We start from the raw sequence: 6,000 nt of genomic DNA, 5'->3' as shown, positions 1-6,000 counted from the left end.
CACGCTATTTTAGTTATACAAAGCATCACGTTGTTTTGTTTTTTTTTTTATCAATTTTTTGCAGATGTCAATTAAATAGTCACAGATTATATTTTCAGTTAAGTTTTAATTTGATTTATTTAAAAGCTCGTACCTAAAAGCTTTCACACCATTCAAAAAGTAACTGCTGTGTGTAACTGACAGAAGCTAAATGCTATGGAACGTGTAAACTGCTTGGGTATTACTGCAAACAGCTTGACAGGAAGTCCCATAAGCAGTGTATACTCACAAGCAGTTTTCACAGCACTGCTTGCAGAACTATGCGAGTAAGTATTACGTATACGAAGTGGTGGCCTTGTTCAAAGAAATTGGAAACGGTCATCTATCTTCGGACTTGAGGCTAATTTCGCGTGTGATCAATAAGTTTAATACTATAGGGTTTAATAAGGCCATTAAGTTATTTGGATTAAATGTATGGTTTTTATGGAAAGTAGGTGCTAACAGTTTGCCAGCAATCGAACTCTCAACTTTCCTCTTTGCATTGTAAGCCAGCTGTCAAAAAGTTCCGCCCTTTCGGAGTTGCTTTGATGCAACAGTAGTCGCTGTCTCGGTTCTTATTGCATATCCGCATTCAGAAGCAGACTTAAAGTTCGAGGCGTCACAAGGGATTGTCACGTGAGTAAATCGTAACACTGAAAGTAAAATATTGCTCTTATACTGCAAGCTTTTCTGGAGTGAGTTATAAATATATTATTAAATAATTAAGAAAAACTTATACATCTATTGATAGAATATTATATTATAGAAACTATTATAGAAATGGTCTTCCCCAGAAGGGGCATTTTTGTTAGGTGCAGTGTAAAGAAAGGATAAGGGCTCCCAAGTTGACAGCACGCCCTCAGCCCTGACTGCAAAGTTTCCGGGAGGCAATTTCGGGAAAACAAACAGGCAAACTTGGGATGCCAGAGGCAGGGAACTTGTCTTGTCTCGTGCCACTGCGCAGCTGCAGCCGCTCTCAAAGTTTTTGCTATTTTGATAAATGCCACAGCACAGCTGAAATTTATTGGACAGCCGGCAACGCCGACGCAAAGAAAATTGCAGCATGCAAATGCAATGTGCGGAAACTTGACTCCAGATTCCATGCTTGAGACTTCGGGCGGCATATCTGCAGTGGGCCTAACCCACATTTAATGGGCGGGGTGCGACTGGCAACATTTTGTCCAAGATGAAGGCAATGCTCCTGCTGCAGTGGCAGTGCCTCCAAAGTTATGATTAATTTGTGCGGCCAAGTTTTGCTGCTGCTACCCACCGAAAAAGTTGCTCCAACCATCGGATTGTTTGCAGCCACTATCTGCAGGAGCAGCAGGAGCAGCATGAGCGGCCGAAGGAGCCTGCTGCCAGTAATTAAAGGCGCTTTTGGCCCAACTCGCAGCCGACAACTGGTAACTGGCAACGGGCAACCGACAACTGGCGCTCCGACCGGCTGCGATGCATCGTTTGAAATTCCATTTAATTACGTTGAGTGTTGAATATCTTTAGTGCGCTAATTAGCGCTGTGCGCAAAACTTTTCTCGGACACCAAATGCACTCCCAGGAAAATGGAGCCGATGGTGAAGAAAAGCTGCGAATGCGCTGCAAATGAAAAAATCGAATTTGGCCAACGACCTAATTTGCACCAGAAGTTCTGGCCACCGTGGCTGGTGCAGCTGCAGCCGACTGTCTGGGAATGACAATTTTGTTAGACTGCTTAAATTGTTTTACGAAGATTATAATTTACTTCTTGTTTGTCCGGTGGAATTAATCTGCTTTCCAAATTCTTTGAGCGTTCTGGTGAAAGTTTGAATTGCCGCAAATGGCTTATTGTTCTGTAACCAATTTGTGAAAACGAGCGAGATGCACAAAATGCATTACTGACTGCGAAGAAAAAAGGATATTTTACAATTTTTAAATTGTAATGATTTATTAAATGCACACATACGCATCACTTTATTGATTCATTCAATTGCATTAAACTCATATTGCACAGTCTCGTTATTCTTTTCTCTGAAGCAATTACATGATGTTTAAATGTTTTTTTTTTAGTTTTATATGCCAATTAATGAGAATCGTTCAAACAAATTCCTTCAATAAATGTGGCAGGATTTTTAATTAATATAATAATATAATGTCACCACTTGAGCACACCTTAAAGCAACTGAAATATTTGTGGAACGAAATGTATAAGGTTAATAACACTTGTAATGTTATTTAACATTGGTCAGAATCCAAAATTCATTTTAAGCCCATCATCTCAAGTTTCCTAGTTTCCGCATGAGGTGAAACATTTTCTCTGACGACCGACCGACAGAGTCATGCTGTAATAATAACTTTTTGCAAACATTTAGCCTCCGACATAAGCTCGAAACTATTTGCGCAAAACACGAAGGGAAAAGCCAACCACAATCCACACACTCTCACAAACATAGTGAGTGGCTCACGTACAAACAGGTACATAAATGTCCATCAAAGTCACTGGCAATTATTTTGATATTTGCTTCGGCATTTTTTGATTTGATCTCCTTGTTGGTTTTGTCCAAATCAATTTATTCGAATGAACAAAGTGCGAAAATCTGTTTGATAATCTCAGCTAAAGGACGACGAATGCTGCAGAAAAACCAACCGGGCGACAAACTGTAAAGTGGCTAACGAAAAAATGGAGCATGGAATTTGCTTTGCATCAAATATACATATATATATATATATATATATATATATTTTATATATATATATATATATATTTGCCATAGGCGCTGAACCAAAATTGACCTATTGAAAATTTAATGTTTGCATACAACAATTTCCTGCACAACAGAAATAACAATGACAACAACGACAAGCACGACGAGTACGTGGATGTTCTGCTGATGCTGACAACTACAACGAGCCCGAGGGCTGAACGTAAAAATACAACAAGGGCTGGAGAGCTGGAAAATGAAACCCAAAACAAACCACAGCCAGAACAGCCAGGACAGGCAGGACAACCGGAGGATCCGCCGTAGGAGGTCGCTCCACGGGAAGCCGCGCGGGCAGTTAAATCGATACACTGAGCGTATAAGCGAAACAAAACCAATACCAAGAGGCGGCACACAGCCGGAATTTGCATTTGGCTTTCACCTTGCCCTAGTCCTCACCCTCCCGCGTTCCCTCCGGCATTTCAACCCACTCTAGCCGCACCACCCACCACCATCCCCGCGGCAAGTGTGGGGCATGTCAGTGGTTGTCACCATCAGAATCACCATCAGAGTCACCAGCGCCGTCAGCGCCGGCGATATTGGCTTTTTTTCGGCTGATCCACGGGATGGGGGGGCGTTACTCTGGAAAAATCAGAAGGCGCCCTGACATCCAGTAAACGCATTCTATGTCAGCTTTGCCCGGCCCTCATACGATTCCCATTCCCATTCCTATTCCCATTCCCAATTTTGTGATGGCAGCTTTGCAAAGTTCGCGGCCACCGTGTCTTGTACCACACGAAAAGTGAGTTCCAATTTGGGTTTATGGCATTTTATATTGTTTTTATGCGAGATTATTGCCCAAGCAGTAGCGACCAAAAATCCATGCAGAAGAATGAAATTCAACTCTCAGGCATTTAAATAATTTACTCAACGCGAATTTTCATGCATGCCAGCACAGTGTGGGGCTCGCAGTTTTTGTCCATCAATTGACAAGCGATTTTCCATTCAGTTTCGGACAAGTTGGAATTGCTAAAATTTGCAGAACATTTTTCAAAATAAAAAAAAGCAAACTAACAGCCAATGGGAATTCAGCCACTTTTATCCGAACTATTTGCAGGCAACTTTGCGCATTCATTATTGAGACTTTGACGGCGTGTGAAACATAGTGAATTATTAACATTGAAAAATGTGTGAAATATTTAATTGGCAGTGCCGAATTTGGCAGGCGTCCATCTATTCGTGGTATTCACCGGCTAATTTCAGTGGTTTCCTGTTTGGGCAGGGACCGGAAAATATCACAGAGCCATTTGGCTACAAACTACATTCCGACGTGGCCCGAGGGCGGGATAAGCCAAAAAGTTGGGGGAGCGCCGTGTGGCGGCCTCTGGGCCACAAAGTCATGGGCTCCTGAATTTCCCCTTCGCCATTGATGTAAACAAGCTGTCAAAGTGCCCCGGCATCGATTCGATGGCAAAGAAATGTTTCCCTCAACTGCCCTACGCTACCCTAATTTTAGAGTCAACCGACTTGTGGTCGAAGTCTTTGGATACGCAAATATATACGTATATTAGTTAATACTTACTGAGCTGATACTTACTGGGCTGATACTTATTGAGCATATGCTGCAAAGAAAGCTCTTTGGATGTCCTCCATCAGCTTCACGCTGAGCCCATTACTCTCAGCTGAAGTTTTAATCCTCTCCCAATTTGAACAAAATCTGGCTCAAAGTTGGCCATCTGAATTGGCGCGAATCGGTTTACCCGCCCCTCATGAGCGGAATTCGATTTAGCCACTTTAATTACGACCGCGTAGGGCATAGAAAAACTTCCACTGGCCAGAGGAACATCCGCCGACCGGCGATAAGTATTTTGCCTCTCCTATCTGCGCTTCCCAATCGCAACTCCCCCCGTGCCGCCGATGGAAATTCGGGCAGAGCCATGTTAGTGATACTTTCCGATACATATATACGATATATATATATATTTGGCTGTTGTATTTCCGATGCCTCTTGCTCCCGACACAAATTGCTTAAAGTGGAAAATTGCTGGCGCTGCATTTGCTGTCTGTGGGAGGAAAAAAGGGGGAGTGGTATACATATGTGTGTGTGCGGTGCCGGGCTCACGATTTTCCTTTTGGTTTGTGCCTGCATTTATCTTTTATTGGTTTCTCCTATCTCTTCCGCACTTGGCGTTCTCCAGCGTTCTCCAGCGCCGCATCCTTCCCAATCAAATCAATATTCGATTGATGCGAGTGCTATTATCTTTTTATTATGAGCATTTATTTGCCGTTGCCTGCTCAATTTGCCAGCTAATTTTCACGCTGCCTTGCGGCAAATTAGTGCGACTCGGCTGTGATTAATTGATGGGGCTGCTGAGAGCTCTTGTCAACGCACCGATTTGCCGATTTACCGATTGGCCGATTTGCCATAATCCATCACATATAAAGCCGCCTTCGCCTGGGGTCGAAGGATAACGAGAAACCCTTTTTGGCCAAGGCCATCAACTGATTTCTTTATCGCCGTCGATATAAGCCAGAGATGTTTTATGGGAAACAAATGCGAGGCCTGCTTCACAGCCGGTCTGCATCATCAGCAGTTGCTACAAAGTACGGATCACAATCTCATAAACTCGATTCGAATATTTGCTTAAGAATGTCATAAAAAAGGCAAACGGGGATAAGCCGTAAAACCATGTCTAGAGCGATGGCTACTAAACATTTAGCTTAGATCCCGATGAGCTGACCCCTTGACCCTCACCCCACTCCCACTCCCACTCCTATCCAATAATAAATATGTTGCGACCATAAAAAAGTTGCCTCGAGTTCGTAAAGCCGGGCCTTTTCGACTTTTTTAATTGTGCTGTTGGCCAATAATTTTTTATTGCCTTCTAAACGCCGCCCGACGTGCGGAAAATTAAAACAATTGTCTGGGCCACCATTCCTTCAATACAAATACCCGTAAGCTCGAAAATAGAACGCGGGCGCGTACCACAAAATTGTAAACAACATATAATTCGATTGTTCGTTCCAGAAGGTTGGGAAAGCATTTTATAATTAAATTTTATACTGCAATTGCTTTAATTAAAGCCGCAAGGTGAGTGCCAAACTTTACGACCAGTACAAATTGAAGCCGCTTGGTGTGAGCTCGAGCTCGGGTATAATTCGAAACTTATTCCGAACAGGCAAAGTTTGCTTTCAAATTTATTGCGCTTTCTTCGGGGGCAGAGTCTAATTAGCAGTGGGCGAATAAAAGTCTCGGTCTTGTTTTGGCATCTAAATGATAACTTTAGTTTCAAACAATGTCAACAAAATC

Source organism: Drosophila yakuba, chromosome 3R (assembly GCF_016746365.2).
Source record: "Drosophila yakuba strain Tai18E2 chromosome 3R, Prin_Dyak_Tai18E2_2.1, whole genome shotgun sequence".
Classification (NCBI taxonomy): Eukaryota; Metazoa; Arthropoda; class Insecta; order Diptera; family Drosophilidae; genus Drosophila; species Drosophila yakuba.
Note: the sequence above shows the minus strand (reverse complement) of the source record.